Source organism: Eptatretus burgeri, chromosome 3 (genome assembly GCF_056783735.1).
Source record: "Eptatretus burgeri isolate ZD-2024b chromosome 3, Ebu_testis_v1, whole genome shotgun sequence".
Classification (NCBI taxonomy): domain Eukaryota; kingdom Metazoa; phylum Chordata; class Myxini; order Myxiniformes; family Myxinidae; genus Eptatretus; species Eptatretus burgeri.
In genome coordinates, this window is record NC_140963.1 from 78,041,793 (window position 1) to 78,068,981 (window position 27,189).

The window sequence follows — 27,189 nt, forward strand, 5'->3', positions numbered from 1 at the left end:
GAGAGGAGGGAGGGGGTGAAAGAGAAAGGAGGGAGGGGTGAAAGAGAGAGAAGGGAGGGAGGAGGTGAAAGAGAGAGGAGGGAGGGGGAAAACAGAGGAGGGAGGGAGTGAGGTGGGGGGGCAGTGAGAGGTGAGAGGAAGGGAAGGCAGACGTGCGGTGGAGCGTCAATTACGATTCATACCGTCTCATCAAAATGATTCTGCATGGAATAACAGTGAAGATGGAAACAAAATAATGTCTGAAATCCATTTTCTACCAGTCATACTATAAATACCAGCCAGAGACAAACACAGCTCAGACATGTCTGGAGATAAACACAATCCAGAGAAAAACACCGCCAGGACACGTCCGGAGCAAAGCTGTTCGGTGACAAACACTGCTCGGACGCGTCCAGAGAAAACTCCCGTCCAGACATAAACACTGCCAGGACACTTCCGGAGACAAACTCCCATCTGGACACAAGCTCTGGCCAGACATAACCACCGTCCAGACACACATGGAGATACGCGTCCAGAGACAAACTCCCATCCTGACAAAAACACCGCCCAGATGCGTCCGGAGCCAAGCTGTCTGGAAACAAACTCCTATCAAGACAGAAATACCGCCCAGACATGTCTGGAGACAACCTCTGCCCAGACAATATCACCGTCCTGACACATATGGAGATAACCACCTTCCAGACATAATGACCGTCCGGATACGTCCAGAGACAGAGAGAGGAGTATGAAAAATAATAATATAAAAAGAGAGAAAGGTGAGGGGTGGAGGGGAGTTAGTAAAGGGGGGTTAGTAAAGAGAATGATATGTTATGCTTCATTACCGAATGCACAAAGAAAAACAAACTCATGTCAGAACAGCTGTTCACACAATGACACAACAGAGTTTATAATGTAATCCGCTAGCACATCTGCAAAAACTGATGTCCCAGTTCCAGAAAATTTGTGGGAACATGAACCAAAAGTAATCACTGAAAACATGCAAGTACCAACCACTCACATACAAACTAATGATCCCATAGAGGGTGAACATCGAAAACAAAGCGTTGCAACCAGATATCATACTTGGGGACAAAAAAAGAGAAGGCAGCATTGCTGATTGAGATGTTAATTCCAGTGATTTTGGACTAAACGATGCAGAAATCAAGAAAATGACCAAACACCAAGACCTCAAGAATGAAATGAGAAGATCCTGGCAGCTGAAGAATGCCAAAGTTGTACCAGTGATAGCTGGACCTACAGGAATAATGACAAAGAACCTCACAGAGATATTAAATATTGGGGCAGTACCCCTGGGCACTCACCTGGTAGTCACTGGATAAAATAATCAGGAAACCACTGGTAGGCATGGATGACCCACAAAATATATAATGGAGAAGAAAGTAAATACCTATGGAATTTTTTTAAATGCCACGAACAAACCTTGGTACATTACGGGTGGTAAAGGTTGTGGTCAAGTTTCATCTAAATTGTGTGTGTGGCTTCAGAAAAGAAAGCAAATACATATTTTGGGGAGCAACCCCCCTTAAATCCCCTGAGAGCCAGATTTTTCGAATGTCAAGAACAAACTTTGGTAGGTCATGGGTGAAGGTTGTGGTCAAGTTTCATCGGAATTGTGTGCATCATTTGAGAAGAAAACAGATTCCTCTTTGGGGAGGAAACCCACTCCCCCCCCCCATCAACTCCCTCAGTCGACCCCTACAGACCCAGTTGTTTTTTTATGCCATTACGGGTGATGAAGGTTGTTGTCAAATTTCATTGAAATCGTACGTGTAGTTTCTGAGAAGTTGCAAGTATTTGTGGACAGACGGACGGACGACACCATCCCATAAGCTCCCCGAGACCACTTTACAGGTGAGCTAAAAAACATTCCCGGGAATATTTTACCAAAACGAACTACAGTTGGAAGCCCTCCGGGGCTCAGCCTGAACCTCAGCACAAAACTTTGAGAACAGAAAACTTCACAGCTTGGTCCATGAATCGTGACCGCTCAATGAAATGAAGGTGGATGCTTTGAGCCTGCCCTGGGAGGATTCCATTCCACATTTGTAAATACCAATCAACGACACACACACACACACACACACACACACACACACACACACACACACACACACACACACACACACACACACACACACGATATTGGCAATTTTTTCGGAAATCATCAGGTTGGAATCAGTGCGATACCGACTGCAGTACGTACTGCATACAACCCAGAAACCTTGAGTGGCTTTCATCGAAAAACGATACATTTATATAGACGTTTCAGGGAGATGTTTACAAACATTATTCTTTATAAACAGCTGCATGTGACGGGTGGGAAAAAAAAAAATTGGCTCAGGAAAAATAGCATTCCTTTCCTGTAGTAATTATCTGTGGACTACTGTAGTAGCGCCTGTTACCAACTATAGTATATGAGAGTACAACTCTCATATACTGGAGTTCTAACTATAACATTTTTGCCTGGGACTGCTGGGAAAAAAAATAGCAAACCACTCAATATAACCTTCGCAAAGAAACTGCTTTGGCAGCACAGATTCTCTCTAAGAGTATGGTACATCAGAATCAGAGGCCAACACTCTTATATGCAAGTTAATTTCCCCTTCCATCGTGTCTCTGTCTCTCTCTTGTTCATTCATTACCTCTGCCACTGAAGGTGGAGGAGGTTATGTTTTCACCCCTCTGTTTATTTGTTTGTGTGCAGGATATCTCAAAAAAAGTTGTGGACGGATCTGGATGAAATTTGGTCGGCAGGTTGGGTGTTTGACAAGGACAAACTGATTCGATTTTGGTGAAGATCAAAATCCACATTCAGCTACTAAAATATTTTAAGTGATTCTTTACCATTGAGAGATAGGGCCAAAAACGATATATCGCACGATATCTCAAAAGGTGATGACAAAACTTGGTGGATGATTTGGGAAGGTGACAAGAACAACCCAATTAGATTTTGGTTAAGGTCGAGATGCAGATCCTTCATATCAGTGAGATACCAAATGTAAACTGTTCAGCCTGACGGAGGTATACGCTCGACCGTGTGCCATTCTCGTTACTTGATGCACTCACTCCTGCACACCCATGGTCGAGTCTACACATGCTGATTCTGTTCTTCTCCGGGCAATTGTTACTCGTGATTTTGTTATTCCGCCTTGTGCATGTCCATATCAATCCCCTATCCCATATCCTTTGACAGTTTGTGAACCTGCTGTCCTTTGTTATTGAGTTCGTCCATCAGCCGAGACCCTTGTTTAAAAATCATCTTCGATACATGGTGTTTGTTGAGGAATTGTCAATCGACTGCACATGGGCTAAACGTCCATTGCAGGACAGCCAATGGAATCATTGTAAGCAATCGGACATGAACGAACAGATCACACCCATTTGGTTTGGCTTCCAGGTGACCAATAACTACTTCATAACTAATTCCACCACAAGCAGAGCCCTGCTGGAATAACTTGAGATCACCAGAACTGGCAGCTCTGACTTTTGGCATGCGTCTTGTTCACCGATTGATCAAATTTCATCTTCCCTCTAAATAATCAACATGCTTGAATTTGGTGGACATTGATAATCAACATTGATAATATTTTGCACAATCAACAAGCGGCATCATAAAGCACGGTCACTTTGAAAAGGGGGTGAAGGGGGTCGGGCAGGGGACGGTTACTTACTGTCTTCACATAGAATCTGTATTGCTGGCCGCACACCTCGTCATGCTTCCAGTAGTTGCATTTGCAGCAAGGTACACCAAAATCTAGGACACTGCGCAAAAACAATTGGATTTGCAGCAAGATGAGCCATTGGCACTCCAGGATCCCATTTTTAAGGCTTTGCTGCTGCTGGCCCACATTTTATTCTGCTGCAAGATAGTTATTGATGCCATACTGCCAGAATCAACTATGTTGTATACAAGGTACTCCATGGAGTAATGGAGAGGCCAGTGTGGAAATCAAGTTCTTTTCCACCACAATGGAAAAGAGTTTTTGAGATATCGTGCTATGTATCGTTTTTGGCCCTATCTCTCAATGGTAAAGAATCACTTAAAATATTTTAGTAGCTGAATATGGATTTGGATCTTCACCAAAATCTAATCAGTTTTGTCCTTGTCAAACACCCGACCTGTCCACAAAATTCCGTCCGAACCAGTTCACAACTTTTTGAGATATCCTGCTCACAGACAAACGGACAGAGGTGAAAACATAACCTCCGTCCATCTTCAGTGGCGAAGGTCACAAATGATGTTATTGCTAATTGCAGGCACAACAAGAACGATTTGATCAGAGCTGAATGTATGTGTCTTCTTGAGTGCAGCACATGCAAGCTCATAAATATCAGACACATCTAACCACTCGAGAAGCCGTTAAATATACCCGATACGATTCTCTTGTTATGGTCTGAATTGCACAGGGAAAATGAGTTTTTAATTCTAAATTGGTTTGCTTTATTTGTTTCTTGATATAGTAACACATTTCTTCATGATCACGCTTGTTGACAAACTAGTTTGACTGCTTTGAACAGTGCACGGGTCGGTAGTCCCTTTCACGTCAAACTCGTGCTGGAAATGAGATTAAAACAATTCGATTAGTTTTCACATTTTAGAAAAAAACAAAGCGGAATACGTCACCAACCTCTTCATTAATATTTTCTCTTAAATTATATTTAACTAATATTTACAGCTAACATATTTTCGATTAAATAAACAAACATATTTTTGAAGCAGAGTGCAGTGTGTCCCCCTTCACAAATAACCACCCACCCCACCAACCCTCACTCCGAATTGCTTGCCCACGTCTCGGCATCTAACAATTTAATGCCCCCAGCACAGTGTGCCTGTCATACACAGCCGATATAATCAAAGCATCCTAAACATTTCCACAATATTTATCCTCTGGAAGGTTGACGAGTCAGGTTTTTTTTTTTGTTTTTTTTTTTTAAACAGCTCAACAATCCGAGAATTTGTAGTACTAGGAAGTACGACTGCAGAGATTTGCAGAAATAGTCTCAGGTGACATTTCTTCTGTGACCCGTGGGACTCCTCAGCCGTAAGCACAAGCACATACCAGTAAAAAAAACATCTGGAAGAGATGATTATTGGCTTTTAAAGTCCACACATACCTCCTGTGAAACGGAGCCTTCAGTTTTGTATCGGCCATAACAATTGGCCGACACACTCGCACTGCGGAATGCTTCCTCAAAAACATACCCTCCGTGTTGGTGCTGCCACGCAAAGCATGCTCCACACATACTCTACATTATTCAAGCAAAGACTCTGGGTGTGGGGTATCAATTTCACTAGCTATGTACCGCATGATACACTGTGCATTCGCGTGTCAAAGGCCTTACAGAATTGCGTGTGCGACTTACGGATGATTTATGGTGTGCAATTATATTTCCGTGACCTTAACTCTTTTAAAACTAAAAATAAATTCCTAATATTATTATAACTCACATACAATTTGTGTTTTACAACAAGGAGAAAAAACAAGTTTAGATATTTTTCATTTTCTGTTCCTCGCAATTCTATCACGCACGCACACACATTCCTAAAATATGATATAATTTAAAGGATTGTTGTTAATGATGTTAATTTCACAACTTAATATTCAAACTTCATAAAAATTGTAAACCTCAAAACATCGTTCCCTTACCTAAAGTAAAAACTTTAACCTGTAAGCAGGTGAATTGTTTCCTGACCACACAGATCATCAGCTGGGCACAGTTCTTCCTCAAGGTTTCCATCCTTTCAGCAGATAACCTCTCCAAACGGCAGATCCACATCAGTCGATCCACAACCTCAGTTGCGTCCAGGCAGTCAGTCAACCCATCAACAGAACATCACGAATCAGACGACTCTACTCGCTAGAGGATTTAATGTATTATCACACATTCCATTGTATGATAATATATTAAATCATGCACATAGTACCTTAAATATAACACATCCACCAACCAGCACGACCACCACTCACCTCCGGATCAAACCGTGATACAAATTTTAACACGAGAAGAGCACTCGGCAGAGCGCATACCTCTGTCCCGTAATACCTGATCCACGAGAACATATCGGGCCCAATACATTTTTGAGATATCATGCCATCTATCGTTTTTGAGCGCTATCTCTCAATGGTATGCCTGGTGTTGGCTTAATGGTTCGGGTGGCAGGCTTTGGATCCTAGGGTCCTGAGTTCAAATCCCACTCAGCTGTTGAATTAATAAAAGGTGGGGTTAACTCGGCCTGTCATCCTTCTGAGGTTGTCAAAATGAGTGCCAGCTTGCCGGTGATGTGGATTTTTCACCTGGCACCTCGTAGTGATCGTTGTAGAATTCTTCAGGTTGTTGTGGAATCTTATTTAACTTGTGAGGGTTTAACGTTTAGCCGATTCGGTTTTAAAATCCTGTTAATAAAATCACAGACACCGATAAATCAATGCCCACAAGTAGTTATTTTTCTTGAGTACAATTTATTTCTAATGTTATCCACCAGTTCAGCTTCTCACCCTCATACACTTCCCCCCACAATGAACCTCTCCCTCATATATATTATATATATATACACATTTTGAGAGTGGAGAGGGTTTTTGATAGCATATAGGCAAGAGGACAGTCTTATCAGACCAGTCACCTTGGACTAGCAAAGAATTAAACAAACGTCCACAAGTGGCAAAGAAATACAAGATTCACACGAGGTCTTAGGACTTTTCATTTTAATAAAAGAAAAGTCGAGAGGCAAAAAAAAAACACTTTGCTCTAGTCAGACTGAAGCAAGGGTCACTTGTCTAAAAGAGGAATAATTCCCCAACAATGGTATGCTGTGTCAGAGTGGCGACCTGTCCAGGGTTGTGTCCAATAGCCAGAGACCACTTAGGCAGCACCAACACTTTGAAGAGGAGGGGTCCCAATCCCCTCCTCTTCCTCTCAATGGTGAAGAATCACTTAAAAAATTTGAGCAGTCAGATCCGAATTCGGATCTTCGCCAAAATCGAATCAATTTGTTGTGGTCACACACCCAACCTGTCCACCAAGTTTTGTCCGAATCAGTCCACAACTTTTTGAGATATCGTGCTATGTATTAGTTTAGCCGGATCTCTCAACGGTGAAGAATCATTTAAAAAATTCAAGTAGTCGGATCCGGATCCGGATCTTCACCAAAATCTAATCCGTTCGTCCTTGTCACACACACCCAACCTGTCAACAAAATTTCATACGGATCCGTCCACAACTTTTTCAAATAGCCTGTACACAAACAGAAAGGGGTGAAAACATAACCTCTTTCACCTTCGGTGGCGGAGGTAATGATCGCACGCACGCACACCTGGGAGGGCTCTGTTCCACCTTCTGAAACCCGTATATGGAGATGACAACCAACACACACACACACACACACACACACACAATTATTGTCTCATTTACCATTCAATTTGCTCATTCTTCATCCCACAGAACTGGTTAATCCCCTTTGATCTCAAGGACGCCACAGTTTGTCAGCATTTTAAAATGCCGTTGTATTTTTCAACTGCTCTTCGAATAATTAACAAATTTTATACACGTCGATTACAGCCTCAACAACACTGTTTTTATCATCTCTCAGCAATATAGTATTTAGAACCTCTGTCCTTAACAGATGGAATGTTAAAAAAAAAATGCAATGGCTCATTGACACCCACCCTGGGTGGACTGTGGACCTGGATTAACTCTAGCAAATCTAAACCAACCCATGGAACAAAACAAAAACAGTGTGAGGTTCAAGTATACCTTACACAAGCACAGACCTGATGTGTGATACGTACAGCACCGGTCAATACAAAACGAAATTGAGCGTTGCATTGCACACAGTCAGCCAAACACATTTAGCTACTGGGTGTACTTCACCAAGCGTAATTCATCCCACGTAGAGGTGTGTGCAGCACAGGGCCAATGGTTGGAAGGTATTTTACATACAAGAAGGTTCCAAAAGGTATTATTATACTATGAATGAAAAATGTGTTCATATTTTTATGCAAAACAAAATTGTTTTCACATCAATGAAACGATCCCAGATGGACTGAAATGTTAAACGACAGTGAAGTCAATGGCACACCGTCGCAAATCCCCATGTTTCCCACCAAAAGTAAAGTTGTAAGATGACAAAAATTTCTACCAGGAATTACCCAATGTCAAATTTGGAGTTTAAAAAATTTTTTTTTTTTTTAAACCGTTTCAACCCGAGTGACCCCAAGTCCTCCTGGGGCATGACCAGTGGTCAAATCCCCCCAAAAAAGTTACATATTTCATGCGTCTTGCCCAGAGTCAAGTTAATGAATATTGTTACAGCCATCGGATTTGTCCGATTACCCAGCTCTCATCCCAACGAACTGCGTCGAAGTGATTGCGGCGGCCGAATGATTCAGTCATATCCGGGTCGGATTATGGGCATGTCTGCCATGACACCATACCTAGTTGAACCACCGAGCGAGTCGATATGCCATGCTGATCGGTGCGGTATGCTCATTCTCAATTATCGAATGAGCGGAGTCATTACACAGACATGGCCTCGTTGTCATTGCAAATATACAGACTTTTGAAATGATGTAACCCACCCCAAAACGCTCAGTGCACATGCGCAGAAACCCCAGGAAACGACCGTGTTTGGGGTGAAATAAAATATATTGTGTTCGGGATAAGGATCGCTATCTGAAATGGCTCACAAACCTTCTGAAAGAAGCCAAAAATACATGGAAAAGTACCTGAGAAAAAGAGCTGTGCCGCTGCACAATAAAAGGCTCGGAGAAATTTTCCTGCTTGCTGAATGGGCAGCTGCTCGTAGGAGACACTCCCGACCATGTGAGTCAGTGCAAGACCCGAGTGGACGGGCGTGTGCTACACAAACCACCGGCGGATCACCACCAGTGAATGGACTGTGCATCTGGATTAGATGCTTCTGACCACCGATGGGAAGGACATATCTGAGGCTTGTGAATGTACATGGTAAGTTTAAAATGATGATATTTATTATTTATTAATCATGCTGGGAGGTTGGAGCTGTTACAAATATAGCTTGTTTGGTTACAGGGCTACAAGAGAAATTATACTAGATTTTTGCAGCTATTGCTGAAAATTGTGTGTGTGTGTGTGTGTGTGTGTGTGTGTGTGTGTGTGTGTGTGTGTGTGTGTGTGTGTGTGTGTGTGTGTGTGTGTGTGTGTGTGTGTGTGTGTGTGTGTGTGTGTGTGTTAGTGTTACAGTGCCCTGCAAAAGTCCAAATGAACTTTTTTGTTATTCATAAATGAAGAGCTCAAACTAAACACTGTTATAATTGAAGGATGTAACACAGGACTTTGACTGGGCCACCAAGGACATTTTTCTTCTTATTCACACACTCCAGTGTGGCTTTAGCTTTAAGCTTCGGATCATTATCCTCAAGAAACGTGAATCTCCAACCCAGTTTCAAATTCATGTCTGATTCGCGAAGGTTTTCATCAAGGATTCTCCTGTACTTTGCAGCAGCAAACTACCCCTAACACCACTGAGAGATGAGTGGTGCAGCAGCACCATCCATTGTCCCTTCTATCCTAACAAGCTTGTCAGTCCCTGGTGATGAAATGCTGTCCGATAACATGATGCTGCCACCACCATGCTTGACTGTAGGGATAGTGTTTAGCCGAGTGATGTGCGGTGCTGCAGCGTAACGCTTCAAATTCAGATCAAACGTTCAATTTTTATCTTGTTTGACCACAAAACTTTTCTCCACATGCCTTCAGTAGCATCGAGATGCTTTTTCGCAAACTCCATACGAGCTATTATGTGCATCTTCTTCAGGAATGGCTTCTTTCTTGCCACCTGTCCATAGAGGCCAGCGTTGTGAAGGGAACGGGATATTATTGATTGATGAACACTGACCCCCATCTCGGACACAGAGCCTTGCAGATCTTCAAGTCATTGTTGGATTTATGTCCTGAACCAGTTTCCTGCTTGCCCATCTGCCGAGTTTGGACGGACGACCTCTTCTGGGTGGAGTCTGGATGGTATATTAGGTCTTCCACTTCTTAATGATGGATGTCACCATACTCAATGAGTGACTCTCAAATCATCTTATAACCCTAAACTGAACGCGTTTCTCCATCACTTTATGTCTGACATCTTTGGAAAGCTCTTTGGTCTTCATGTTTGCCTTGTTGGCCTGACCAAGTGAATTGCACCTTAAAACTCCTGAGATAAGTGGGGGAGCTTAATTTTTAAGTAAAACCACTGATTACATACAGGTGAAACCTATTACACTTATTTTGTAACCTTTCAAACAAATAATTTGCTCCTGAAGTGATTTTAGGTTAATTAGGCAAAGGGTATGAATACTTATGCAACTAAGAATCATCTGATTTTCTCTGTTAGTTTAACTTCACATATTATTTGCATTTTTTTAGTTTTATCACTTTGGAGTAGTTTGTGAAGACTCAATATAAGTTTCATTTAAAAGAATCATGAAATAAACTCAAATGGCATCAAAATGTGAAAACTTTGGAGAGGGGTGAATACTTTTACAGGCCACGCTAGAATGTACTAACAGGAAATGGTACGAACCCAACACCTCTACTCCACGTATATCTCTCGTACTTTTGGACCCCGACATTTGCGGTTCCGCTATTCGCAGTCCCGTTTTTTGCGGGTCATAAAGTGTGACCCGCCTCTACATTCGCACTTTGTCGGTTTTTTTTTATTTGTGTTTTTTTTAACATTTCAGGACTGGTCTCCGATATCCACCACCGCTGATATCAATTCAGCCGAGCAATTCTTCCACAGAAAACTGCTCTCTCTTATGCACAGATTCATGCCATCTTGTCTTCAATTATCTAATCCAATATACCACTCTTGGCTATGAATCCCATTGTGAGGCTGTTGCTTTAAAACAACTTGCATTCTCTTCCTGGAAGGAGAATCCAACTGCAGGCAACCACAGATCATTCCACAAAGCCCACAACAAATGTATCTACCCTCAGGAGAACCAGAAAACGTGTCCAATCTCAAGAATGAGCTTTCAAACTCGTCTCCCTCCTCTCAAACCTGTTTGCACCTAATCAAGTCGGTCTCTGGAGCAGCGTATCTCAACCTTTGATGGCCCATGGCCCCCCTACCGAGTCGCTTAATATTCGTGGTCCCCTGCCCTTCAATAAAAGATGCAGATTTCGTTTTATGAAATTTATTTACTCGCTCTTAAAGGATAAATCAAAGTAAACATTTTTCTAAGCAATACAATCAATGAGACACTTGCTGTTGGGCTTGTCTGACGAGGCCTCTTATGTGCGGCTCCGTCTTGGACACAGCAAGGCGAATATCGTTCCCAACGTCAAGACGGTTTCTGGACTTCGTTTTAATGGTCGCAAGGTCAGAAAATCCAGATTCGCAAAGATATGTTGTGGCGAATTGAATGAGCATTACAGATGCCTTCTTGCTGAGTAGTGGATACGCATCCTGAACAGACAACCAGAAGGTGGAGTGGTCTTCTTTGTTACTGAAGACCAGCTTCATTGCTTTTGAAACCTTCAACTCTGCCAGCTCCTCTGCTTAGTCTTCACTAGGTTCAATTTTGGCGTTAAACGGGTGTTTGTGCCACGGAACATCCAACGGTGCATCGTCGACGATTTGAACTCAGCGGAGAGATTGTCGAGATGTCTAGTGATGCAATCTTTGATGCCGACGGGAAGCTCAATCCTCTGCGTCTGCAGGTGCTCGTCCAAGAAAGGAAACGAGGCAGTGGACCTGGCCTTGATTCGTGCCTGCCAGACTTCCATTCTAGCAGACAGTCCGGCAAGCTTGTCTTGAACGTCACTGACTGTCACATCACGGCCTTGCAAGGACTGGTTCATTTCGTTGAGTCGGCCGAATATATCGGCCAGGTCGGCGAGCATCATGACGAACTCTTCATTGTCGAAGTGGACATGGAGGTTGTTTTCGTTTTCTCGCAGGAAGATTTCCACCTCAACCCGGAGTTCATACAGCCGAGAGAGGCATTTCCCCCTCGATAGCCAAAGGACTTTGGTGTGGAACAGAAGTCCAACATGTTCCGCTCCCATTTCGTTGGCCAGGAGTTGGAAGAGCCGATGATTTTTGGCCTTCGCACGAATGAAGTTCATCACTTTGACCGTGACGTCCATGACTTCCAGCAAACGAGGCGGAAGAGTCTTTGACGCAAGAGCGTATTGGTGTAGTGAACAGTGGGAGGACGTCACATGGGGCCATTCGTTCTTCACAAGCGTGATGAACCCTCCTCTGACGCCGACCATCGCTGGGGCACCATCAGTACAAATGTGCTTGAAATTCTGCCAACCGAGTCCATTAGCTTCAAAAAAAAAAAAAAAAAAAAGTCCACAATAGCTTTGATATCTGCCGCTGTCGTGGTTGGTAGGGTATCGCAGAACAAGAACTCTTCCTTCATCTTTCCCTTTCTCTCGTAGCGAGCGAAGGCGATCAACTGGCTCTCCAGGGCGGTGTCGGTAGACTCGTCTAATTGAAGGCGAGCCTGGAGCGTGCTTTCTTTGATTTCGGAGCAAACTTGACGGCACACATCAGCGGCCATGTCGTCAATCCGTCGTCGGAACATGTCATTAGAGAGCGAAACTTGCTGGATCGTCTTTTTCGCCTCTTGTCCGATCATCAATTCCACCATTTTCTCTGTACATGGCTTGATAAGGTCCTCAGCAATAGTGTGCGGCTTCTTGCACTTCGCAATTCAGTATGCCACTTCGTAGCTGGATTGAAGAGCAGGTTTTTCTTCTGGCCGGAATCCAAATTTGGGAAGTGTCGCTTCACGGTCAAATTGTGATCGTTTCGCAGACAGAGCGTCGATATTATCTTCCTTCCTTCCTTCCGTGATGCATCTTGTCGCGATGGTTTGAAAGTTTGGAAGGACGTAGTGACGCATTTGACATCACGACCGAGCAGTGCAGACATTGCGCGCAGTCCACGCCATCTCGCCTGACATTCGTGAATCCAAACTTGACATAGCTGTCATTCCATTTTCGAACCTTCGACATCTGAGAAAAAAATTGAAAAAAAACAAAATTCTAACGTTTTTGTAAACATTGGTTTACTATGAATGTTCTGTCGGCTCTGCCTTCTCTTTTAAAATCGTGGTTAAACTCATCTACCCTTTTTTACTTTGACACTATGACCGGAGACTTGTCACCTTCATTGTACATTACAAGCTTCTGCATTCTGAATCGCAGTTTTTCGGCATCCGCTCATGGCCCCCTGGTCGAAGGCCGATGGCTCCCTTGGGGGGCCGCGGGCCCCCGGTTGAGAAACGCTGCTCTGGAGTATGCTCTCCTTTCATCACTTTCCCTCACTTGAAATGGCACCATAGCAGACTCCGCTCGTGAGAAGGCCGAATGCCTCACTTATGTGTTAGCTTCAAAATACTGTGTCTCTATCCCTTCCCCCTCTGTATCCATCCTTTCCAGTTGTATGCAATATTGCTCCTGAATTCTGTGTATTCTGCACTTGAAAAGGGGGAAAGGTTTTTGGCAACCCTCAACTCTGACTCTGCAACTGGACCGGATCTGAGAATTTTTCAAGTGATTCTTCACCACTGAGGGATGGAGCCATAAAACATGTATCGCATGAGATCTCAAAAAGTTGTGGACGAGTTATCACAAAACTAGGTGGATGAGTTGGTCAGATGACAAGAGCAAGCCAATTTGATTTTGATTAAGGTCCGGATTCAGATCCGACCTATCAGTGGCATACAAAATGTAATCTATTCAGCCTGGCGGAGGTACTGCAAGTGCTCTACCGAGTTCCGTTCCATTTCGCCAAGTGTCACTAAGTGATTTTTCATTATTTTTGTTATTAAGAAAATACAGTATTGCAGATGGTATAAAGAAACACAGGTTTGATATTCTTCTGCAAAAGTATAAAATACAGCCCAAAACATCTTAATAAATCAGACCTATTGAGTTATCCTTATTGAAAAATATAACCATTCCTCTATTAGATGGGAGTGTGTCATTACATCTGTTGGTTTATTTATTTTATTTTCAAGCTCGTGTGTATGACCTCCCCCCCCCCCCCCAAGCAAGGATATCAAAGTCTTTGTGTCAGCTGGAGAGGAAATGGGCAACCGCTTTACTGAAGAGACAATGGAACTACATAATCTACACACGAAGGATGTAATGCCTGCATCTGATGTGGAATCACTTCAACCAAGCTCACCAGCTAGGGCAATCAAACCGAGGCATACGTGGAGGAGAGACTTGATCAATGCTCAAAGGAATAATCTGCCAGTGTTTGGAACCGCTCAGAAAACACAGCGCAAGTTCCAAACCAAGATCGCTGCCTTCAAGAGAGACTGTAATCTATTTGCAGGATTATACATTGCCTGCCAAGCCAGAGACGTCAATCTGGAGGAGTTCTTAAAGCATGATAACCAGGCTTATCTTCCTCCTTTGCCTTCCATGGGAGAACTCAGAGTCGGACAGAAGTGAAAACTACTCCCCTGCCTTGAAAACGGCATACAACTGGAAGCACCAGATGTGGAGGTAAAAATCTTGGATAGTGCTGAATTGATTAATTTGCTGCCACCAAAAGACTGCAAAACCTTCATGGACTGTCACATTGGTCTTGAGCCATACCCCTTGGACAATAAGTGTCAAATGGCTCAACATTATACATGACAGACATGAGACAGCAGCATGAAACAGAGCACCAGAAAGGCTTGTGGTCAAGGAAGTAGGAGACGAGTAACCCCCACCCCAGTTCAGTAGTACCATCAAACTGGCAGATATTCTTGCGCAATGATGAAAACAAAACCAAGCTGTTTGCTTTTTGGCAACACACATTGAGAACATGAAGACACAGGAAGGCACAGATATCCTCAGCACATACAATGACGATGTTATCAGCTCATGTGTGGTGTATAAACTGGGTATTGCACCATGCCACCATGGAGAGGCAGGCACCAGTCATCCTTCACACTGTCCATGCAGCAAGAAATGGTCATTCAACAATGTTAAGAACTGTTGATACTGATGTGGTCCTTTTGCAATAGCAAATTGACTGAAGGTGAGCATACAAGAGCTGCGGATTTTATTTGGGGTTGGCAAACACTATTAATTTATTCAAGCCGACACCATTGCTATGAACTGGGGCCAAGAACCTGCAAGGCATTGCCTTTCTTTCATGCTGTCACAGGAGGTGACACTGTTTCAGCAATTACTGGCATTGGAAAGAACTGCCTTTGAGGCATGCAAAGCTTACTCTGATGCTTCACCAGCTTGTTATATGCTTTGTGCTCAGCCAGAAAACATCTCTGAAGGGGTGCTACATCCATTGACAGATCTGTGGTCCTAATATACAGATACACATGCCCCATCAGCAGAGTAAACTGCATCCAGAGGAGTAAAGGATCATACCGCAATCCCCCACAGGCCACAGGAGAATCGAGAACATACCGCCGACTCAGGCTTCCCTTCAGGAACACACAGAGAGCAGCTTATAAAGCTGTATATGTCTGGGGGGCAAGACGCTTGCAGCAAGGCAGGAGCGACCCAACCTAGAGCACTGGGGCTGGGAACGAATTGATCTGTTGTGACTGCAAGAAGGCTTGCAGAGGACTGTGCAAGTGTTGTAAAGCCAGTCTTCCCTGTGCTTCATTCTGTGCATGTGCTGGAAACTGCCATCAGGAATGAACACTGATTGAGTCAGTCTGCGGGACTGGGTCAATCTATGAACTTTCTGACTCGGATTTCCCACAATGGCAAATCCTCCCTTCTGGACGTTGTGATGACAAACTTCTCTGTAAATGTCTCCATTTAGTTCATCTAATAATGTGCTTGTGAGAATCAATATCTCTCTGGCTTTTCTCAGAGAGCCATCTCAGATGCAAGCAGTCATCTCACTTCAAGACTGCTCTCCGATATCTACTGAACCTGATATTAACTCAACCTGGGAATTCTTCCACAGAAACCTGCTCTCTCTTATGCAGATTCATCCCATCTCATTTTACAGTCATCCTAACCTTCTTCCCACAATCCCACCCATGCTACACTGAATCCTGTCGTGAGACAGGTGCTTCAAAACAACTTACCTTCTCTTCTGGGAAGGCAAACCCGACCAAAAGCATCTCACATCAGTTCACAAAGCCTGTAACAAGTGTGTCCACTCTCAGGAGAGCAAGAAAACATCTGGTCAACTTCAAGATTGAACTGTGAAACGTTTTTCACTCAAAGACCTGATGGCACTTTGTTAAGTCTGTCTGGAGTATGCTTCCCTGTACTCCTTCCCAGGCAGTCTCGGCTCATGAATCCGAAAAACCTGCTCTGCTGCTCTTGCACTTCCTCTCTCTGCCTTTTTCACCCTATCATTTGCCCTCAGTCATCTTCCATCTGCTTGGAAATCCACCAACATCACTGCATTCCATAAAAAGGTGCAAAAAAACGGCTCCCCCTAACTACAGACCAATTAGCCTCCTCACAATCATCAGCAGTCATGCAATCCACCATTGCAGGTCACATAAAATCATTCCTTTTCTCCAATGACCTCATCTCAGATCAATTTGGATTCAGACTAGGTCACTGAAGAGGGAAGGGGCTGCTGCCTCTGCGGAAGGATGAGAGATGTCACAGCAGTGAGTGGAGTCTTCAGCAAAGACAGATGATTTTCCAGTCAATGAGATCATTGATGAAGATTAGGAATAATATTGGGCCTAGAACACTGCCTTGGGGTACTCTATCCTTGACAGGAAGAAGAGATGAAAGTGTTCCATTGATGGGCACACATCTACGAGAGTGGAGGAAATCAGGAATTCAAGAGTTGTTGGCCTTGGATTCCAGAGGCAGACAGTTTGGAGAGCAAGGCAGGATGCCAGACTGTACCAAAAGCTTGAGATATGTCCAGAGAGATGGCCCTGATCTCATGTATGATATTGAGGGCCTCCACCATTGTTTGGAGAGTAGAAGCAGCATGCCCAAGGTAGGCTGACCAAGTCTGAATCCGAATTGATGATCTGAGATGAGGCTGTTGGAGAAAAGGAATGATTTTTATGTCAACTGCGATGATGGATTCCATGACCTTGTTGATGATTGGAAGTAAGCCGATTGTTCTGAAGTTAAGGGGATCCGCTTTTTGCATCTTTTTTTCTTTTTACGTAATTCTGTGATGTTGGTTTATTTCCAAGCAGATGGAAGATGACCTCTGGTAAATGACAGTGTAAAAAGGGTCGAGAGAGGAAGCGCAGGAGCAGCAGAGCAGGTTGTTTCGGACACAGCTGATGCTGTCCGGATCCAGATTCAAATTTTTCACCAAAATTGAATGCATTCGTCCTTGTCACACACCCAACATGTTCACCAAGTTTCGTCAGAATCCATCCATAATCCTGTGAGATGTTGTGCTATATATCATTTTTGGCCCCATCAAAGGTGAAAAATCACTTTAAAAATTATCAGATCCTGATCTGAATTCGGATCTTCACAAAAATTAAGCGTTGCTGTCCTTGGCTGGTCACTTAGAAACACACACACACACAAAAAATTAGAACGATTACTTGAAAACTGTGACCAAAAATGGTGTGACAAACAGACAAACAGACAGACAAACGTGACAGACCAACATACCTGGCAGCAAAAAATTTTCGCCAAGTAATAATGGGTAATGGGTGCAGAGCAACAGTTCCCATGCAACTATTGAAGAGTTGTATGGGTGATAACTGTCCATAAGTATGAATAATGCACAATGGTGATTGATAAATATACACATTTCTTATATCAACTAGAGAGTACATAAAACATGATGACACCCCACTCGGTGTTCAACTATATACTTCAATTTCAATAAAATGATTTTACAGAAAGTTTTTTTTTTAATCTAGAAGTTTAGCACTCCTGAAGCAGTCATATACATCACCCTTATCCACTGTAATAAGACGACATTGAGTCACAGTTTAGGAAAGATATCGATCATCATAGAACACAGCATCCATCAGAATCATACATAGCCATATTGGTAACATCTTCTTCAACCCAATGCTGTACCCTCTCACATACCACACCGTCTCATGCTATATATAATCGATATATAGCATGGTTCTTGGAAGTATAATGAAGGTGATTTGCGTTCTGGTGTTAAAGTTTATCATTCAATTTAAATAAAAGGTTTAAAGAGGTGTAAAGGCATACAAATAAATAAATTCGAGGTTTTACCCAGGGTCGATTACATCACGCGATCCAACACGTTACATTAGTTCTTCGTGCCTGTTTGTGTCCTTGATAACGTCCTTAAAAATGGCAAGTCTCCCGTTTGGAATGATTTCCCATTTTGTTTGACTGTCCAGGCAGGCAGAGTAAAAATATTATCTCACTCATGTCTGCGCATGTGCGATTGGAACAAATTAAGAACCAAAGTACGGTAAAACGGCAAACTTGTCTTGCTATTCATGTTCAAAACATAACTTTCAATTTAAACAAGTGAAATCCTTCAATACAGCGCGTGTGGTGAAGCAAATGAGTACACTAATGTTAAAATATGCAATTTAAGCTTTTTCAGTTGAAAAACAATTAAAAAGCGTACTTAATATTTAAAATGTAAAAATCTTGTTATTATTGTGATAAGCACCTTTATATATAACAGAAGGAATGAAATCGTTCGATACAGCGTGGCAGGGAGCCGCAAAAGAATGATGGCATAAGAAGAACTTAGCTTTCAGAGTTCGGCGTGAAATGCAATGGTGGACGGAAATGACGTCTTTCGTTCGTTCATACATGAGAGGGGCGCGTTTCTTGGTTTTTTTTTCTGTCAAGCAATAAATTCAATGGTTTTCACATATATAACACATTAGTTTCATAAATTTCCATTGAAATACTCGGGTATTTCCGTCAATTGCTGCCATTTCCGTCTAGGTTACGCACTGCATCTACCGGACGGCCGTCATTGGCTGTCTTGAGGCACGTGGAGGGGGGGGGGGGGTACACAGGAGACGTGGTAGACACCGGGGACATTTCAAACTCGGTGCAATTGTATACAGCGCACGCGCTGTAATAAGCTGTTCCTCGATCATAAACCAATTAGACCCATGGACTTGAACCAATTGCTTCACCCTGCTTTTCACTTAACATGTGTGGGGTAAATATGGTATATATTGGCAAAGATTTATCAATCATCAAATATCAACATTTTACATTCATGATGTGTAATATTTAAAGCATAGAAATCACATTTATGGATACAACAAATAGCAGAATCATTTTTACACAACATGTATATTTTACTAAAATGCATTCCTTACAGTTAAAAATTGGCCGACTTCATATGCCGATTAAAGCACTTCAGAGTTGAGATCTGAGATGGTTTGTTTTTATATGATTCCACATCTTTATATATTAAACCATGTTTCCATTCATTTTAGTGATTTATTCGAAATTTGAACAATTTTTCCACATTTTGAAGCTTAACTGCTGGACTATTTATCAACATACAAGTTTCTAAATGAATGAAAGAATACAATTGGTTGGTTTGTTGATTAGAGATAATCAAATCTAAGATTGCAAGACAATGGAAGTATATTTATTGATTTATTACCGATTTATTTCCAATCTTCGACTTGATTAACTCTCAGCAACAAACCTCAAACACTAACAATCCATGGTTTCAAGCACGAGGTACACCACAATATTCACGTATATCTGCATCCCTACCTACTATAATGTCAACTCCCATCAACATTCCCCAAACCAATCCTCTTACTTGTAAGTGGCTGTTTCCTTTCCTCCTCAATCCTGTCCATTCATTCCCTTGCTTGTTCCATTCAACCATTGCCACACCGTCAGTTGGTTCCATTTTTACCTTCTGTCCCGTCACTCTTTCATGAGCCTTGATCATTTGTATTGTGGGAGGAAATCCATAATTTGTATCTTTATGCAAACAGAAACTTGTACATTGATAAGATAGTTATAATCTTACGATAGTTATCAGAAATCTGCTTCAATCGCTGTTGAAGATAAATGTCCATCTTCAAATGTTTTGCGAGTGAAGATGTCATCAGTTACTACAACTAAACATGGAGTAATAAACTGCTCAGCTGGGATTGTCATCGTGTACTGTACTTTGCTTGTTTATCGGAAACCTATGCAAGAAACTTCTGAATTTGAGGTTTTTGGGCAAAACACTATTTTTTACAATGAAGATGCACTACCTCCGTAATGCAGTTTCCGCATTATAAAATGAGAGAGAAGGTTTAGCAATAAGAGAATGCAGTTCAGAGGAGGCCAAGACTGCTCAAAGAAACAACATTCCCCAGCGTTTAGAAATTGCAAAACAAGACGTGACCCGAATGCGGGTGGACGGCTGGAGGAACAACCAGAGCAAATATCTAAAGAATTGCTGCAAGGTGAGATTCCTCCAAAAATACCATTTATGTCAAAACCCTCTGTGTAGATAAGCCTGTTGAAAGGCAAAGAGTTTGCATTTTCACAAAAACAATGCAAATCATCTTTGGTTAAAAGGTCATTTCCATGGGCTGGCCAAAGGACAGTGAGTGGCTCATGGTTTTGCAACCAAGAAATGGTGGAAATACAGACACAAGTTCATGGGAGGCCACGGCGATGACACTACTATCCAAATGGATGAAGTGTGGGTTTGCTGGGAAAGGGAGGAGGGGGTGGGCAGTCACATCCACAATTTGCCAGCATGGTGGATCGGTGCAATGACTGCAATTGGTCACACGTGTCCCAGTGTGATCCGATTGTTGCCTCACCCAGCACAAAGTAACATCTTTGGCCTGACCTCAACAATTACACAAGCTTGGCATCATAAAACCCGTTTCAATTAAAGAGCCTCCTGTACCAAGATTGGAACTGAAAGATGTCAACCTTGAATAGCAAATAGTGGTGCAGGAGGAGAGTGGTGTGAGGGTGGAGAAATCACAAAGGAATGCATTTATGGGATGAAATCTCACTGATTATGATGTGGACAAGTGGGTGGGTTCATAGAGGGAAACATAATCACGAGATGAGAACAAATAGTTTTAAAACTATTGAAGAATGCCACTTGCCAACCGTGTTGATCATTATATATATATATATATATATATATATATATATATATATATATATATATATATATATATATATATATATATATATATATATATATATATATATATATATATATATATATATATATATATATATATATATATATAATAACTACATATTTGGGCATTGCTCTTCCACTGCCAAATGTAAAACTTTCCAAATTCACACTAACTTTGTAAAGTTTACAAGCAAAGTCCAAGCAGAATTTATTTTTCAAGTTTTCAACACCTGGATCCACACAGACCATGTAGGCCTTGGAGTCCAATTGGCACAATGGTCTTTTTTTTTTTTTTTTTTTTTTTTTGTATACCTTGGTCGAGGCTCGTATGAGAGCTAACACACAACTCACAGCAAGGAGGCATGAGACAAGAGGGGCGGGAGTGGAAGGGACAAAACATTGGGGAACAGAGACAGGTGAACTGTTGAAGGGAGAGGGATGGGGATGGGACGGGGAACATGGCGAGGGGAAGATGGACATTAAAGGGACTTTCAGGAAGGAAAGCAGGAGAATTGAAGGAAGTGGGCTTGGGTGGATTATCGGGGGTAGAAAAGATCGAGGATTTGGATGGGGGAAGATAAGAGGTGGTGGTGAACAGCTGTTTTGAAAGCCTGGAGGGAAGAATGGGAAAGAATAGAGTGAGGAAGTTTATTCCAAAGGCGGGAAAAAAGAGGAATGAAAGAGTGAAGATGAGCAGTGATTCGTGATTTTGGTAGTTTTACCAGAAGGGGGTTGTTGGCGGACCTTGAGCGCCCTGTGGAAATGTGGTTGGGACAAATCACAGAGAGAGCAGTGGGGGCAAGGCTGGAGAGGAGTCGGTAGAAGACAGAAAGACCACCGACCAACCTGCGGTGATTGAGTGAGAGGCCCAAAGACTCAGCTTCATTGCGGGAGATGCCAATGATCTTAAAAGCCCTGGTTTCGACAGCGTGAAGTCGAGAAAGGTGGGAGGCAGGAGCACCAGCCCAGAGGGGAGAGCAGTACTCCATCAGGCTACGGACAAAAGCTTTGTAAGTGGTCAGGAGCTCAAGAGGGCCGAGGAAGGACTTTGCACGACGGAGGATTCCCAGTCGGCGACTGGCTTTTGAGGCAAGGTTGGAAATGTGACTTTCCCAGGAAAGGTCATGGCAGATAGTGAGACCCAGAAGCTTGAAAGAAAAGACTTCTGGCAAAAGACGGGGGACTTGAGCGAATATACAAACCAAAGGATATTTGAAGTTTCTCCTGGAAAAATTGGTCAATCTCAATCATTCTATCTTTGAGAAAACGATTTTTGCTCCCATCACAACTCTAAAGTTGTGGAGTGAACATTGATGGTATTCAAGTTGAACATACCATACTATACAACTCAAACACTTCAATGAAATTTAACTTGAACACACCTTGGAGTGAACACCTTCGTGTTTTCTTTGCCTTCAGATTGGATAATCGCGTGCGGTGTTCTAGCCAATAGGAATTTTGTTTTTAGCCAATTTGAGCTGTTTGGGAATCGTATATTTTAAAGAACACATATTAAGAGTGCAGTACATCGATTATTTTATTCATGTTAATCGTAGAGTATGGTACAGTACATAAATGCAGGGTGTCCCTAAACTCCTTGTGCAACTTTGAACTTGTATAACGTTTGATATGCACATGATAAAAACAAACTGTAACTGGCATATGAAAGCAGGCTTCATAAAGCATACTTCACACTAATATTAAATCCACAATTCCGCTGGGTTCCGTGAAGAGCTGACATTTTCTGATGAGGAAACTTCTACATCAGTGGTAAAGTCAACCACCCAGTGCAATTACCGCAATTGGATCCTGAACTACAACGATTAAATCTTTCACATATCACCTTGTACCAGCAAGACCCGGCTCCCTGCCACTACGCTTCCAAAGTGCGACGGTTCTTGAATGAGGTCTTCCCAGACAAGTGGATCAGTAGACACAGACAAATTGCTTGACCACCTCATTCACCTGACTTATCCCTATTGGCCTACATTTTATGTGGCTACCTAAAACTGTTGTTTACTCATAAAAACCACATTCTTTGGATGAACTTATGGCTATGATCACAAATGAAATTCAACAAATTACTCAGCAGCAACTGCAGAATGTTTTCAATATATATATATATATATATATATATATATATATATATATATATATATATATATATATATATATATATATATATATATATATATATATATATATATATATATATAAAAACACACACACACACACTAAACCCACAATTGGTTAAGCACACCTGGCTGGCTATTTATTTTTTCTGTAAACAATATCGAGGCTCGTATTAAAGCTAACACACAGAACGTACAACAAGGAACGCAGGAGATAGGAGGGGTGGGAGAGGGAAGGATAAAACAGTGGGGAACAGAGACATGAGATCTGTGGAAGACAGAGGGATGGGGTGGGGAACACAGGGTAAACAAGATGAACATGACAGGGACTTTCAAGTCCTTACACGACAGGGACTTTCAGGAAGGAAAGCAGGGAATTTGATGGAGGTGGGTTTGGGGTGTTTTAGCCTGGGCAGAAAATATTGTGGTTTTGGATGGGGGAAGATAAGAGATGGTGGTGAACAGCTGTGTTGAAGACCTGGAGGGAAGAGTGGGATTGAAGAGAGTGTGGGAGTTTGTTGAAAAGGTGCGGAAAAAAAAAGAGGAATGAAAGAGTGAAGGTGAGCAGTGATATTTGATTTTCGTAGCTTTACCAGAAGAGGGTTGCTGGTGGACCTTGAGCACCCTGTGGAAATAGGGGGGGAAAATATCGCAGACAGAGCAGGATGGGGGGTGAGACCGGAGAGGAGATGGTAGAAGACAGAGACCGCCGGCCTGACTGCGGTGAGAAAGTGAGAGACCCAAAGACTCGGCCTCATTGCATGAAATACCAATGATCCTAAAATGCCTTAGTGTCGACAGTGTGAAGCCGAGAAAGGTGAGAGGTGGGAGCACCAGCCCAAAGGAAAGAGCAGTATTCCATCAGACTGTGGACAAAAACTTTGTTTGTGGTGATGAGCTCAGGTGTGCCAAGGAAGGACTTTGCACGACGGAGGAAGCCCAGTCAGCAACTGGCTTTGGAAATGTAGATTTCCCAGGAAAGATCGTGGCAGATAGTGAGACCCAGAAGCTTGAAGAAAAGGACTTCTTCAAGAGGATTGTTAAGACGACAGATTGGGGGGGGGGGGGTTCCAGACAATCTTTTCAGAGGGACAGTGAGGGTGTGAGATTTGTCCGGATTGAAAGGCATGTTCCACGTGTTGGACCAGCTTGTGATTTTACCCAGATCTGCAGTGAGCGAAGAAGCTGCTACTTGCCGGTCTGAGGGATGACAGATGGTAACGGCAGAGGATGGAGTCATCAGCAAAGAAATAAAGAGGATTTTCCAGAGTCGGAGAGTTTATTGATGAAAACCCGAAAAAGAACAGGGCCAAGAATGCTGCCTTGAACTCCAGCCTGGACAGGAAGAGGGAATGAAAACTCCATTTAGGGCCACATGTTGACTGCGATAGAAGAGGAAGTCTACGAGCCATGAGTTAAGATGGCCTTGGATGCCATAGGAGGAGAGTTTGGTGAGCAGGGCAGAGGTGCCAGGCCATGTAAAAAGCACGCGATATGTCTCGGGATATGGCTCTGATTTCATGTCCGGCAATGAGGACCTCCATCCATTGTTGAGAGAGCAGAAGCAGCATATCCAGGGTAGAGTGACCTGCTCTGAAACCAAATTGATGATCAGAAATAAAGCCATTGGAGAAGAGGAAGGATTTGATGCCTGAAGCGATGATCAATTCCATAACCTCTGTTTTTGCACCTTTTTATGCAGGGCAGTAATGTTTGCTGATTTCCAAGCTGATCGAATTTCTTTCTTTAACTCACAGGACATGACATCTTCCCTATTTGCAGGCAGATTATGCTGAGCATTTTGAAAATGTAACAGCTCAGATGGTGCCGTTTGTAGCAATATGGTGATTTACACCGAGATGCACTGAATGTTTCCATTGTGTAATGTCCATATGTGGTGACCTGGCAATTGCAAGCTACATCAAGAGATGCTGCAAGAGTTTTCATTCTGCAAGTAACTCATGGGGGATGACGTCACGGGGAATGACCTGTTACAATGGTGAGACATCCCACGAAAGTATGTTTATCCCGCGAAGCTACAATACACATACAGGAAGCAGGTCATGCTCGCAGCTCGTGGATGAGGTGTTTGTTGTGTTCGTACATCCAGCTGCTTTGTGCGTGGCTCGTGGAAGATATGTTTTGGAAGTGTTATGCTCACAGCTCATGAAATGTTTGTTTTTGTTTTTTTAATTTTAAGCCGCCAAAACCACAAATACGCAGGGCAATTTCCTGTGAATGTTAGAGCATATCGCAAATTGTTAACCGTGAATACACGGAACCCACGCATGTTGGAACCGCGAATGTCGAGGTCTGGGTATATGTGTGTGTATTTATATTATAGGTCGGGTGATATTGTTGTGGGGCCGGGTATTGGTGGCGAGCAGGACCGCGAGAGGGAGCAGTAAAGTCGGCTCCACCGAACACACCGGAATTTAGGTCGTGACCCTCAGATAAGTCCAGAAGGCACGGGTCCCTGACAGGACCATGAATCGCCAATAATTTGACCGCGTGGGGTAGGGTTAATTGCCAAACTTCAATATACCTAAGTACCCACGCAGCAAAGCTACCGGGGAATTCACACCTTCGACAGACCTCGAGCGGGACGAGCCGTTACCGTGCTCGAACCGTGTGTAACCGAAGCGGATGGTTACCGAGGCCTGTCGGTCCAAATGAACAATTTACTGCTTCGCTATTTCTCAACACGCACGGTGCTGAGCCAATAAAATAAATGACAGGGAACTAGCTGGGACATTCAATAAGAGGGGAATTTATTTGCAATAATTGGAGGATGAGGGGAGCACGTGAGGGCAAAGTTATCCAAATGAAGAAGAGAATCAAATGTACAAGCAATTCCTTAAACAATTCTACTTAGAGACAGGGCCCACGGACACACACACGCACACACAAATACCCCAGAAAGAGATGGACCTCGAGGTCTTTATTGCCCCCTCAGCTCGGGAGGGAAGACGAGCTGAGGGAAGAGAACGTGCTGGCTACCTGGCCGCGTTCGCGCGGCTGGACTGCACCTTCCCAGAGCACCAGGCACCAAAGAATGGACCAGGGCAGCCGAACCCAGAGGAGGTGAGACGAGGTGATCTCCCGTGATGAGATGGTCGACCGCTTGTTGTAATGTGCCAGACGAGACGCCTCGGATGCGCGGGATGCGGTCAGCCGCAGACCTAGACAGAAGCGCGCTCGAGCAGACAGGACGCACTCATGAATCCTTTTTCCGTCGTCTTTGGGGTGCGGTCCGCTCCCCCGTCACCTGCTCCCATTGGGTGGACGGCGTGTCACCGCTCCGTCTTCTTGAGAATGACCGCCACGGCTTTGGTCCGCGCGTCACCCATTCGGCGGAAAATGACGCATACCCTTATTTAGCGCAAAGCTAGAACGAAGCGCTCCGTGCCCATATTTAGGGCCAAGCCAGAGCGAAACGCTTCATGACCATATTTGGTGCGAAATCCACACCGCCTGGGGCATGGAATCCAGCCCACGCACACATGCCAGCGAGCATGCGGAGCGCGGACAAGGACAATGCTGCAAGCAGAGGGTTGTTGTTGGCGATGTAAAAATCCTAACTATAAAATAATTCACAGCGCACGTACGATTAATCACCCATTAAACATAGGACGGGACCCGACCTAGAAACACAAACTTACCGATATAACTGATCTATAAGGACTCTGGCTGTTGTGTGCGATGGGTTACAGATTCGTAATAATATATCGTTATACCGATGTTGGAATTCTGAATATACTGGGGGGAATGAATAAATAAATAAATAAAAACACGGTATAATCACCAAAATAAATAAATGAAACATATCGAAGAAAGGTGTTTACAATCTTTAAATACCATACATGATTTTAAAAGCTTTGATGCACTCGGCATCTCAGCTACACACGTCTCAGAACATGAACAGTGAAACGTATGACGGCAAGACGTACCAGGAAGTAAGTTCAGTAGGTTTTAACTTTTAAACCTCAGCATCTGAGCTCATCAGCT

At 43.1% G+C, this 27,189-nt stretch overlaps 1 protein-coding gene across 6 annotated transcripts in view; it reads right to left on the reverse strand.

The window, feature by feature from the left end:
* The window catches only part of LOC147030249 (histone deacetylase 4-like), a 168,574-nt gene that overhangs the window by 136,027 nt on the left and 5,358 nt on the right, over positions 1 to 27,189 (reverse strand). The window contains exon 2 of one of the 6 annotated variants that reach the window (XM_085874117.1): positions 3,672 to 3,762. The exons of the other annotated variants lie outside the window; for them this stretch is intronic. The gene's annotated coding sequence lies outside the window, so the exon portion shown is untranslated. The remainder of the gene's footprint in view (positions 1 to 3,671; positions 3,763 to 27,189) is intronic. 6 annotated transcript variants of the gene reach the window in all.